Source organism: Phyllostomus discolor, chromosome 7, assembly GCF_004126475.2.
Source record: "Phyllostomus discolor isolate MPI-MPIP mPhyDis1 chromosome 7, mPhyDis1.pri.v3, whole genome shotgun sequence".
Classification (NCBI taxonomy): domain Eukaryota; kingdom Metazoa; phylum Chordata; class Mammalia; order Chiroptera; family Phyllostomidae; genus Phyllostomus; species Phyllostomus discolor.
Window position 1 is genome coordinate 33,342,638 of NC_040909.2, and position 14,319 is coordinate 33,356,956.

General features: G+C 37.9%; 1 protein-coding gene and 1 pseudogene across 3 annotated transcripts in view; one reads left to right on the top strand and one right to left on the bottom strand.

The window, feature by feature from the left end:
- The window catches only part of SLC35G2 (solute carrier family 35 member G2), a 37,642-nt gene that overhangs the window by 19,178 nt on the left and 4,145 nt on the right, over positions 1–14,319 (top strand). The gene's annotated exons all lie outside the window — the stretch shown is intronic.
- LOC118501609 lies at positions 5,344–13,648 on the bottom strand (annotated as a pseudogene).

Consider the following 14,319-nt stretch of genomic DNA (forward strand, 5'->3'; position numbering starts at 1 on the left):
ACAACTGTACTTGAACAACAACTAAAACATAAAAATAAAATAGTTCATTAATTCATTCAACAAACACCTATTAAATACCTATCTCATGCCAAGTACTAAGCTAGGTGATGGAAATATAGTAATTAGTAAAACTTAATTTTAATACCTGTGAGGTTAAACCTTCACATTCTGCCCTGGCTGGTGTTGGCTCAGTGGATTGAGCACCTGCTTGCGAGCCAAAGGGTTGCTGGTTTGATTCCCAGTCAGGGCACATGCCTGGGTTGTGGGGCAGGTCATGGGAGGGGTGCAAGTTAGAGGCAACCATTGATGTTTCCCTCTTTTTCTCCCTTCCTTCCCCTCTCAAAAAATAAATAAATATTTTTAAAAAAATCTTTCACATTCTAGGGAAAGAGAAAAATGAAAACACAGTTGTAATCCAGTGCAATAAATTCTATGATTGAAGGTATAATGAAAGTAATAGGGTGGGTAGACATCTAACTCACACTGGGGTGGAAGTTTTCCCAGAAAAGGTGATATTTAATTTGGGCCTTAAAGAATGACTAGAAATTTACCAGGTGATAAAGCAGGAAAAGAATATTCCATAAAGTAGAAAGAGCATATATAAAAACCCAGAGACATGAAAAAGCAGGACATATTCAATGAATTTCTGTAGTTGGAATAGCCAGGATTTGTGTGAATGTGGAAGACAAGCAGAGCATGAGGCTGTGTTGATTAACTTTATTTGTCAATTAGGCTGGTTAAAAGATTACTTTGGATGTTTTTGTCAGGATGTTTTTGGATGAGATTTACATTTAAATTGGTGGACTTGAATAAAGCAAGTTGCCTTCAATAATGTGGATGGGCCTATTCCAATCAGTTGAAGGCCTGAATAGAGCAAAAGACTTCCCCTGAGTAAGAGGGAGTTCTGCCTTAGATAGCCTTTGGACTGGAACTATAGCATTGTCTCTTCTTTGGGTCTCCAGCTGTAGCCCTCCACTGGAGATTTTGGACTTGCTAGCTTCCATAGTCACATGAGTAAATTTATCTCTGCATAACCCTGGCTAATGAGAGGCTAAAGGCAAAGGATAGGGAGAGTGCTTCCCAACATTACTGTAGTTTCGTCTATCAAAGAAAATTAGGTTGTCAGTTACCTAAGATTACCATTGATTGAGCAATGATATCAAGAGAGCAGATATGGCTATCTGGGTCTATAAGATCCTACAGAAATATCAGTAGTCTTTTTTTTAAAGATTTTATTTACTTATATTTAGAGAGAGGGGAAAGGAGGGAAAAAGAGAGGGAGAGAAACAACAATGTGTGGTTGCTTCTAACTCACCCCCCACTGGGGACCTGGCCCACAACCCAGGCATGTGCCCTGACTGGGAATCAAACCAGTGACCCTTTGGTTCACAGGCTGACACTCAATCCACTGAGAAACACTGGCCAGGGCAAGTACTCTTTTAAAAATATATTTTAAATATTTTTCAATTATAGTTTACATTTAATATTATTTTGTATTAGTTTCAGGTATACAGCATAGTGGTTAGACAATCATATACTTTACAAAGTCTTCCCTCTGATATTGCTAGTACCCAACCGGGACTATACCTACTTATTACAACATTATTGACTATATTTCCTATGCTGTACTTTACATCTCCATGACTATTTTGTAACTACCAATCTATATTTCTCAATCCCTTCACATTTTTCACCCAATCCCCAAAACCCCTTCCCCTCTAGCAACCGTCAGTCTGTTGTCTGTGTCTATAAATCTGTTTCTGTGTTGCTTGTTCATTTATGCTGTTCTTTAGATTCTGCATATAAATGAAATCATATGGTATTTATCTTTCTCTGACTGATGTATTTCACTTATCATAATATCCTCTAGGTCCATCCATGCTGTTACAAATGGTTTTCATTCTTTTTCATGGCCAAATAATATTCTATTGTGTATACGTGTGTGTTTATAGCACAGCTTTTTATCCACTTGTCTATTGATGGGCACTTGGGTTACTTCCATAACTTGGCTATTGTAAATAATGCTGTAATGAACATAGGGGTGCATATATTCTTTCAAATTAGTGTTTTGGGTTTCTCTGAATATATACCCAGAAGTGGAACCTCTGGGTCATAAGGCAGCTCCATTTTTAATTTTTTGTGGAAACTCCATAGTGTTTTCCACAGTGGCTCTACCAATCTGCATTCCCATTAACAGTGCACAAGGGTTCCCTTTTCTCCACAATCTTGCCAATACTTGTTTTTTGATTTATTGATGATAGCCATTTTGACTGGCATGAGGTGATACCTCATTATGGCTTTAATCTTCTCATATGTCTATTGGCCATTTATATGTCCTCTTTGGAGAAGTGCCTATTCAAGTCCTTTTGGATTTTTGTGGAGGCTTCATTACATTACAGTCGTGATTGATTATATTATTGGCAATTGGTGATTGATTCAACCTCCAGGCACTGTCCTCTCTCCAGAGGTCATGGGTGGGATGAAAATTTCCAATCCTCTAATCACTTGCTTTGCTTTCCTTGCAACCAGCCCCCACCCTTAGGTGCTTTCCAAAAGTCAGCTTACTAATACAACTCTCATCACTTAGGGAATTCCAAGGGTTTTGGGAGCTCTGAGGCAGGAACTGTGGACTAAAGTCAAACATATATGAGAAATATATTTTTGGTCATCTGAATGACCTTATATATATTTCTTCTAAATCACAATATTATGTGTAGATAGGATTCAAATCCAGGCAATCTGGCTTCAGCATCCACTTAAAAAAAAAAGCTCTGTGCGACTCCCATCTGCCTTAGTCATGCAGTAGCCCATAGATTCATTAAGTCTTAAAGCCAGAAGAGACCTTAGATAATTTAGACAAGTGGTTCTCGAACAAGAAAATTATATATTAGGATTATGGGGGAGGTTTTAAAAAATACCAGTGCCACTTCTGGCCAAGATGGAGGCATAGGTAGACACACTGTGCCTCCTCACACAACCAAATTAAGGACAACAAAAATTTAGAAACAAAAAAAGACAACCAGAACTGACAGAAAATTGAACTGTATGGAAGTCCAACAACCAAGGAGTTGGACTTCCAGTCCAGTAGAAGGGGTGGAGTTGGGCAGCAGGCAGAGTCAGGTGCTGGGTGGAGAGAGGTCACAGCAAAGGCTTGCGGACTCCTGCGCACAATGGAGCGGCTGACAGACCCCAGGTGTGAGGTGGCAGCGGGCTGACCAAATGAGGCTCACAGGGTGGCTGGCTGACCAAGCAGTCCTACATTCCCGTGCAGACAAACCAGGCAAAGTTGGGGAGTGAGACAGACCACGCAGCCCAGGGCCCCAGCTCGGGGAAATAGAGCTCAAAACACCGATTGAAAACACCTGTGGGGGTTGAGGCGCAGGGAGATACTCCCAGGCTCTCAGGAGAGTTCATTGGAGAGATCCACAGGGTCCCAGAACATACACAAGCCCACCCACCCAGGAATCAGCACCAGAAGGGCTCAGTTTGCTTGGGGAAGCAGCAGAAGGGACTGACATCCGAGAGAGAGCAGAGCCAGCGCCATTGTTCCCTCTCAGACCCTGTCCCCACATACAGAGTCACAACCTAGCAACTGGGTTTCCCCGCCCTGGTAAACACCTAAGGTTCTGCCCCTCATACATAACAGGTGTGGCAAGACAAAAAAAAAATGGTCCAAATGGAAGAACAGATCAAAGCCCCAAAGCAAATACTTTTAAATGACCAAGAGATAGCCAACCTATCAGATGCACAGTTCAAAGCACTGGTGATCAGGATACTCACAGAATTGGTTGAACTTGGTCACAAATTAGATGAATAAATGAAGGCTATGATAAGTGAAATGAAGGAAAATGAACAGGGAACCAATAGTGATGGGAAGGAAACTGGGACTCAAATCAATGGAATGGACCAGAAAAAAATAAAGAAACAACCAAACAGAAAAGAAGGGAGAAATAAGAATTTTAAAGAATGAGGAGAGGCTTAGGAACCTCCAGGACATCTTTAAATGTTCCAACATCTAAATTATAGGGGTACCAGAAGGGGAAGAGGAAGAGCAGCAAGTGGAAAAGTTAATTGAACAAATAATAAAGGAGAACTTCTCCAGTCTGACAAAGGAAATAGACTTCCAGAAAGTCCAGGAAGCTCAGAGAGTCCCAAAGAAGTTGGACCCAAGGAGGAACATACCAAGGCACATCATAATTACATTACCCAAGATTAAAAGGAAGGAGAGAATTCTAGAAGCAGCAAGAGATTAGGGGACAATCACCTACAAAGGAGTTCCCATCAGACTGTCAGCTGATTTCTCAAAAGAGATCTAACAGGCAAGAAGGGGCTGGAAAGAAGTATTCCAAGTCATGAAAGACAAGGATCTACATTCAAGATTGTTCTATCCAGCAAAGCTTTCATTTAGAATGGGAGGGCAGTTAAAGCACTTCTTTGATAAGGTCAAGTTGAAGAAGTTCATCATAGTTTTATCCATATTGCAGTATGTATTGGAATTTCTTTCCTTTTTATGGCTGGATAATATTTGATTGCATGGATATACCACATTTTCTTTATCCATTCATCTGTTTAAGCATTTAGGTTGTTCCCCTCTCCCCCTAAACACACACAGGAAACACTGTTTTTTAAAAATGTAACTATATCATACACAAAGAGAATAACATGACAAAAGAGGCAGAGGGAAAATGCCAAATGGCACAGGGGAAAGGCCCAGAGGAGTGAAAATGTGTACAATTTAGTTTGGATGGCAGGAAGCCAGGTTTTGGGCTAGGATTCTCAGTGGCAGGGGTGGTCATGTGATTGAGGCTTTTCTCTTACATTCTACATAGATGTCATCATCCCCACTGTTTACTGTTAGAGAATTTACAATTTCGGGGAAATGAAAATAGTTTCTTTTCTGAAAGAGAGCTTAGAAGCAGATTATTTTTCTCTAAAGCAGTAGGCTTTTACACAGAGATACGGACTTGAAGTTTTGTTTTGTTTTTTGCATTTCATTATGTATTTAGATATTTAAGCTCTCACACTAGATTTTTTACAAGCTGGTGAACACTGACAAATTATTTCTCCCACAGAACTATAACCACACATTCCCAGACAGTATAAATATATGGTTGAACTAACATTAATACCATTTTATCAATTACATAATAAAACAAATGATCAAGTATCCAAATATTAAGTTACACAGCTCAAAAAGCACATAAAATATTAGAAATGTGCTCAATTCATTGGCAAAAACCCACTTTTTTTTTGCAAGAGAGGGTGGGAAGGAAAAAAAATCACACATCAAACAAAAAATAAGTTGGTAAACAACTTCAGAATGTATGAAAACAAACACAAGAATTTCAGAATTTTTATGATTAAGAATTGTTTTAGCTACAACAAATCATCTCTACCTTTACCTTTAAAAAAATATTTACTAAAGAGCATTATCTACATGTTCCACACAAGACAAAGGCAACATTTTACTAAAAATATTTAATAACCCCCTCCCATTCCTTTCTCAGGCTCTCCCTATAAGTTGCGCCCCAAGTGTAAACATTAAATTTAACTGTCTGGAGAAAGTTAATTTTATGGAGACATAAAATTTTGTCTGGAGACATTAAAGACATGTGCTTCTGTACAATGTAGATTTTCAAAATGGAGGTTTCCCATAACAGCACAAAATGAGATTTATAGAAAAACATTAAATAATCACTAAGACTTTGTATAAAAATCAAAAAGTTGAGCAAGCCTGATGTATGCTTGTATGAATGTGGGAGATGTAAACATAAAGTGAGCAGGCAAATAACCACATAGGCCCTACTTTTGATGTTTGAAATAAATGAAGGGATAAACCACATAAGGTCCTGAGTGTTCACAGTTGCTGGGATTTTAGTTCTGTATGATACTAAAAATATACAAGTATTGTGCTGGACATTTTGATACCTAATCTTTCTAAATCTCATATATTGATAAGATTCTAGCATGGAAATAGATTTAAAGATATAGCTCAATATTACATGATTTCAGAAAAAGTCAATTGGTACAAATGATAAGCATATTTTAAAGCTGAACAGTAAGAATCTTTTGCTAAGTGTCAAAACAGGTTAATCAAAACATAGAGGTTGCAATTCATTCAAGCTTGTAGCTTGGTAACACTGCTTTTTAATACTCTTTTGGAAGCGTCATTAAATTTATTCACCAAGCCAATATGTTGGCTAATGTGTATGACAAATTAGGTCCTATCTCAAGTTCCACTTCCAAGGCAATAGCATCAGGCATCCATTTTACTGAATGCAACAGTTGTTTCTATGACCATTGGAGTCTTTGAAGTGCATCTGCATTTTAGGATGATATTTCTCCAAATACAAAAGTTGCTTGCTGTTAAAAGCTCTTTGACACTTTTGACTTATGAACTGTACTGCCTTCAAATATCATTCCACCTTCAATTAATGCTAGGGCAACAAGTACTGCAGCTCTCCCAAGTCCTGCAACACAATGAACTGCAATACAACCAGGTTCTTCATGAAACTTAGTTTTTTTAAGATTTAACCAGTCATCAACAATCTGGTTGGATCATGGTGCATCATCATCAAAAGGCCAGTCAAGAACATGGATGCATTCTTTCCCCACAAGTAGTGTCATAAGTTGCTTCACATACTCTTACTATTGTGGTAACTCCGTACTTTTTAAGTTCTTCTATAAATGTGTTTAAGGTCACATTGGTTGGATTGTGTGTAATAAGAAATCTCATGTTCTTATATGTGACTTCCACAGGAGCTGGGGGATTCACTGGAGCTGTGTTAATTTAGTTAAAAAATACTCGATGGGGTCATGAAAGAATTTAAAAATTGAATACAGAAGTGATGCAAAGAAACAGTCTACTTCAATGTACTCCACTGGAAATTCTTGGTGCTTTGAGTATGGAGTTGGGAGTAATGGGAAATGAAATGTACCTCCTAGCAAGGAGGAGCAATTCTTCAATCCAGTAATACTGAGACAATAGAAAGGAGTGCACTGAGGTTTACCCCATATAGGTCAGAACACTTGTAAAAGTGTTGATTTCAAATTAACACTTCTGTGTCCAGGTTAACCACTCTTGTGTGGACTTCTTGGTGGAGTAATTATGAATTTCCACAGTTCACTTGCCTGCATGGAGGTCATGCTGTGCCTGGCAGTAATCTCCACTGCTCTTCAGAAACTCCATAAATGTGTGACCAAGAACACCACAGAAAGGGATATGTTTACTCATTGAAGATAGTGGCTTAATCATACAGCTGGTCCAGAGGTGGCAGCAGCAGGGCAGGGGATGTTGGAAGTCATGGTGGTGGGACGAAGGCTTTGCAGAACCTAAACTCAAAGAGTTTTAATAAAGCACAACCAAACTTAAATGCTGCCTTGAGTCCTCCTGATCTTCATCAGTTACTGTGGGGAAGAGAAAGAATAATTCCTATTCAATGAGGGATATTAAGAATTATGTCTTATCATTATTCCAGGCAGGGTTTAGCATAAGGAGGGTAGAATCATGCTAACGGTCTTTGGAGCCTCAGAACATGGGCCCTTTTTCATAAGATCAGAGGAAAGAATGGCTTTTCTCAGCAGGTCTTAAGAGATACATTTAACAGCACAGATCCTATGTATGTCTTGATGTCTCATGATATCCTGAAAAGATGGTTGTTGGGTCCTCCATTTTAGGTGACCAGTTAGGTGTTGTCTTTACATTTTCATTTAGGGCAAGGATGTTTAAGCTCATTGGGGTTACTAAGGATACCCTGGGGGTAGGCTGTTCAGATATAAGTAACATATCAGCTCTTTAGTGTCAAATATCACATTAGTGCCTACATTTAAACCACTGTATTATAACCAAGTTGCACTAGCCAGCTGTATATTTAGGACATTTTACCAATCTAGGGATCAGTCTAGTAATTAAGGAAACTCTTGTTACCAAGTGGCATTTGCCTTAGGTACCATAAAAGAATTGTCTTAAGGATTTCTACTAAGATGGTAGGTATGTCAGTGTTAATTTTCTCAACTTCAGGAGTGAAGTGATCTTGGACTTTATGTTGTGGGATGTAGCTTAGGAGAGAGTGCCTCCTTTGGACAAAAATATTTGTTTCAGTCTTGCCACACTGAATTGTGTCTACTGTTGAAGGAGACACCAAACTATGCAACCTTTAAATCCGTTTGTGTCTGGCATTTCAGGCTGATACATTTGTAGCCTGGCAGGCTGGTCCGCTGGTCCACTGGTCTTTTGTTTACATTCCTTCTACTTAGCTGAGTTCTTAGCACAACTGAAATGGACACCTCTGCATTAAAGGACATCTCCCCATATAAATCCTTGTCAGAGGAACTAGAGCATGAAATCAGTTCAGACCCCTAGTCTATGTTGAGGAAGGAGACGTTGAGTTGGCATATTAGTTAAAACAACTTTGAGCAGATGTTACAAAGTTGTGATCACTGAACTGCACAGTGATCTTGCATAGGAGAGATATCAAAACTAGAAGTGTGAAATCTATAAAAAGACAAACTTATTTTTAAGAGTTGAGTCAAAAGATTCCAACAATTATCATCTAAAACTTTCTCTTAAAATAGACATAACTATTACTTCAGTTGTTGGCAGAGCCAGAACTTAAACCCAACATTTCTGACTTTTAAATTTCTTTTCTCTAAAAAAGATTTTTTCTCTCTTCTTTACTTGATTGTTACATATGCTTACATGCCCAATTTGGGCTTCCTTTCCACCTGGAAGCCTACTAAGATCCTCCATATTTGGATGAGATGCCCTTTGTTTGTGCTCCAACAGTCCACTGTACCCATGTAGTTGCTTGCATTATTAACTTAACAAATATTAAATTTGAATTTGCTTGTTGTCTGTTCCACTAATATGTAAGTTCTATGACTATAGGGATCATGCCTATTTTATTTACCTTCATATTTATGTAGTCTAGCATGGTGCTAGGCATAAGGTTGCTCAGTATTTATTGAAATTCTCATATGTTGAAAACTTACATGTGCAAAGATAAAAGAACTAGTCAGGATTCCAAGTTCTTTTCAAGAATTGGTTCATGAAGACTGAAATTAAATGAAAACTAGAAAGACTGCCAAACAGTCTTTTATTATAAGATGGCTTTTGCATCAGTGGGACAAAATATAATATTAATGGTGTTGAAAAATGCTGGAATATACCTATTATAGACTAATTCATTGACAGAAATGAACAAAAATTGCTCAGTGAAAATAACAGTGCAAGGTATGTAGTCAGACTAGGATTAAATATACTAATGTATGCTTAATAGGGTGTTGAATAAAACTTTCCTAATACATCAGAATTAGCATCCAGGATCCCACAATGGAGGACAAAATGTCCCACTTTCAAAAGCCAATCAATTAGGGCTAGATACAAGAGTCCTTGTACTTTAACAATGAGATCACTCCACCTTCCATTCCTTAAAATTCTGTGGAGGGTAATGGGGTATTCTAGTTATCTGTCATAGGTAACAATCATCCCAAAGCTTAGTGGCTTAAAAGAATGACAATCATTTTATTATGTCATGGTTTTTGTAGATCAGGAATTTTGAAAGGTCTTGGCTGGATGATTCTGACCCAGGGTCTCTTATATACTTGAGATGGGTGGCTGGAGTTGGAACAGTAGGGGCTAGAGCTGCTTGGGGATGGCAAGGCATTTCTCTTTCTTCATGTAGTCTCACGACCTCTCTGGTGGTTTCTCTACATGAGCTAGTTTGAGCTTCACAGCATGGTGACCTCAGAGAAATCAAACTGTTTATCCGGTGGCTCAGAGCTGCAAGCACAAGTGTTACAGCTATGAGGGAATAGCTCTATCACCTTTTATGAGGTCAGAGAAGTAACAATATGTCACCTACCATACTCTTGGTTGAAACAGTCACAGAAATCTGCCTACTTTTAATAGGAGGAGATACAGACCCTACCACTCTATTTAATAATGTCAAATTCACATTAAAAAACCCAAATATGTAGTATAGGAGATATTAGATTAGGAGCTCTCTTTGGAAAATACAGTCTGTCCCAGGGATCATATTATTTCTTATGGGTCTTTGGTCTAAGAAGAATGAATGCTTTTTCCTTATGGATAGGGAGAGAAATGTTCCCCCTTAAACCTGACTGAGGGTGAAGGTTTTGTTGTTGTTACATGCCACTGAGTCACCTCTGACTCCTGGTGACCCTATGAATGAGTGATATCCACAATATCCTTTCCTCAACAGCCCTGCTCAGCTCCTGTAGACTCATGCTTATGGCTTCATTTATGGAGTCAGCATCTTTTATTTGTTATTCCTCTTTTCCTTTTGCCTTCTATTTGCCCCAGAATTATTATCTTTTTCAGAGAACCTGGCCATCTCTTGATATGCCTGGAGTAGGATAGCTTTAGTTTTGTCATTTTTACTTCCCACAATATTTCAGACTTAATTTGCTATAGGACCCATTTGTTCATCTTTCTGGCAGTCCAGTGTCCATGGAGCTCTGTTTTAACACCATAGTTGAAACAAATCCATTTTTTTCCTATTTGTCTTTACTATCCAACTTTCAGTACATGGTAATGGGCAATATGAGGTTGTGGGTGATCTTAGTCTTGGTCTCTAGTTACACATCTTTATTCGTGATGATCTTCCCTAATTCTTCCTTTGCTGCCTTTCTGAGTCTCAGCCTTTTCTTGATCTCTTGACTGCAGTCTCCATTTGAATGGATGACTGAACCAAACTAAGTAAAATATCTAATAATTTTAATGTCTTCATTGTCTGTGTTAAAGTTGTGTATTTCTTCCGTAGTCATTATTTTTTGTCTTCTTAATACTCAAATACAGTCAGGCTAAAGGTTACCAGGTCATTATTTGCAACAACTGCATGTGCTTTCTCATTCCCCAATTGGAATTCTGCTTAGCACATTTTAATTTGCCCTTTGCTTGCTTGAGCAGAAAAAGAAAATTGGAGACAAGGAGGCAATGGTAAGTACCCTGTATACTCACCAGAGTGGTGAGAATATGTGTTTCCTAGGGCCAAATGAATACTTGTTGGTGCCTGCCCAAGAGAGCTGACTACCAGGTAAGAGGACCAAGCAGCAAAAATCTGTGGGCCATAAGCCCTAGGAAAGGAGGCTGTCCCACATCAGGGATTTGAGCAATGGAGCCCTGCAGAATTTACCTGATAGCTTGCATATGGATGTCTGCAACCTGGAAGGTATCAGTAGCTTATCAGAAGTAACAGAGAAACAAAGACAACAGTTAAAGAGAGAATTCCAACATGTATCAGAGTCAGGGTTCAACCTGAGACACAGAACCAATAGATTAATTACAAGGAATTGACTTATGAAATTGAGAGGGCTGGATAAACAAGTCCGACATCTGTAGGGCAGGCAGCTAGAAAGAGATCAGGAGCATATTGGAACCTCCTGAGGACAGGCTGAAATTTGTTGTCCACAGACAGTAAGGAAAGGAAGATCATGAGCAGGCTGGAAGTTCAAGGGCTTGAACTGTTTGCAATCTCCAAGCTCATGGAAAGCCTAAGCCCCCTTTTAAAGGAGTTCACCAGTTAGGTCAGGCTCACTCAGGATAGTCTTCTTTTGATTAATTTAAAGTCATCTGATTAGGGATTTTTATCATATCTGCAAAATAACTTGACAGCAGTAGCTAGATTAGTGTTTGATTAAATAGCTGGGGGATGTAGTTCAGCCTAGTCAAGCTTATACATCAAAAACCTATCACACAACAGCAGCCAATATATGAGATATGTGTCCCTTTCCTTTTTCTTCCTCTCTGTGCCAGTACATCAGGAAGCTAGAGCCTAGAAAAGGGATATGGAGAAAGTGTCCCAGAGGCAGACCATATTGCCCTCCCAAGAGACTCCAATGTGAGGGGATGGGAGGAGTAAAACAACAGACCACATCCTTTCCCTATTCTTGGCCTTGAAACTGTAAATCTGGCATGCAGTGAGGAAAGGGAAGGATTTGAATTGATATGTCATAATTTTAACAATGGACAGCAAGTAGGAAATTACGTGATCTGAGATATCATTAAGACAGTTGCTGACTAGCAAGGAAAGGAGACTTAACATAGCAAGTCTGGGTACAATTGTTGGAGACAAAACTCCACTGAGACAACTGAATAAAAAATAATTAGATTACAAAAATTATAAGAACTATTGCAGATGTTAAACAAAGAAAGAGAATATGTGGCTACAGTGCCGCAAAGAAGGCTTATTTCTAAAAAGGTGGAATTTGTACTGGGCCTTCTTAAAAGATAAAAGCTTTTTAGACAGTTGGAGCAGAGGGGAAACTACTGAACATAAAGGTTTAGAGAAATGATATGTACATGTGGGAAGTGAGGACTGGGTGAATGTTGGACTGATCAAAGTATGTGTGTTAAGCAGCTAAGTATTGACAGGGGTTATACTAGGCAGAGTCTTGAGAGCCAGGCAGAGAAACAGATTTGATGAAGTAGTTACTAGGAAACCACTGTAGCTTGAATGAAGCAAGCCTGAGGGAAGTTTTTGTTTTGAGTATTTTGAAGGCAGATTAATGTAACAGTAGTATAATACAGATGGATTTTAGGGGAGAAGGACTGAGATTCAAAGGGGCTAGTTAGGATGCTATTGCAATATTCTAGATAGGAACTGATAATTACCTGATCCAGAATGACAAAGGTAAAATGGAATTGGAGAAAGGGAAATACTACAAAGACAAAAACAATAAGACCAAGGACCAAATGGAACTGTGGTGGCAGAAAGGATAATTCAGAATATTCCTTGGTTTCTAGCTTGGGCAATTGGAAAGATAGTGGTATTGCAAACATGAATGAGGCAGTTGGGGAAGTGTACTTGGGAAAACATTACTATTAATTCAATTTATTTGTGATGACTGAAGCTGAAGTTATGATTTGAAGTGGAAATGCCCTAATAAAAGTTGGAAAAAAGAACATCAGATTAGCTTGATAGAAATAGGCACAAAGAACTGCAAGTGGAAGGTCCAGGCTGAGAAACTGAAAGAGGCACAGGTGGTGTTTTTTAAAATAACTTCTTCCAACTGAAGGTGGTGTCCTTTAGAAGACAAAGGAGTAAATAGGAATGGAACAGTTGGCTACCCAGATGGTATCAAAGAACAAAATATATTTTGATATCTGGACCATAGCTTAAGACCCTGGAACTGATAGTTTTTTTGGCAAGGACTAGGAAGTGTGTCATGAGGACAACAAAATAGAAAGGTTTCTTTCTTTCTTTTTCTTTTTTTTTTAGAGGGGAGGAGAGGCATCATTTTGGAAGGAAATTATTCTTGGATGGATAGATAAGAAGAGAGACCTGAGTGAAAAAACACAGAAAGAATAACATTATTTCAAAAGATTTAATTACAGGTGAAAAGAAGCTGAATTTATTGTTAACATTTATTGAGAATTTACTGTATGTCAACATTGTGACAAATTTTTTATATGCATTTTCTCATATAATCCTTATAAGAAGCTTAACTTTTTTCCCACCCAACAATGTGTCATGGACATGTTTCCATGTCAGAAGAAATCTGCACTGTTGTAGTCAATGGATGCATAGGATAGTATTCCCCTGCCTGAAGGTTCATTGTATTGTAGTAAGCTACAGCAAACTTTCCTATTAAACATTTTTTCTACACCTTTAAATTTTTTTATTTAAAAAATTTTTATTTTCTACACCTTTTTGTATGAGCTCTCTTTTTCCTAAATAACAGATAAATATTTTTAGTTTAAAAATTTTTGAACATCATGATTCAAAAATAAAAATATAAAAAGGTATACAGTAAAAAGATTTTTTCTAGGTTTCTTCCATTCTTGTTTCCTGTGCTATCCCTATGATTATTTGTTTCTTTCATATCTTTTCATAATTTCTTTATGCTATATAAGCAAATACATAAATATGTATTCTTATGTTTTTCTTTTTACACAAAGTAACAAGCACCTTGTGATCATCTCTTTAGGGTAAAATATTAGAAGTGCTATTGCTGAATTAAAGGGTAGTTTCAGTAAAATCTTAGTTAAAAAACATATTGCTCAATTGGGCATCAGGAAGGTTTACACAGCACCATCACATGAATGTCACTAAATCCATTTTATTTATTTTTTAATTTCAGTGTATCCATATACCTTAAAATGTGTGGACCTCAGAATAAATGTTATAAAAATCACTATAGTTTGTAATATAAGGCTAATTCGGGGATTATACAAAAGTGATTATATAAAAGACTTGGACTTATCCACTTACAATTTATAATACAGACAAATGAATACAATGAAAATGGAAGTTTTTTTAATCCTCACCTGAGGACATTTCTTCATTCCTTTTAGAG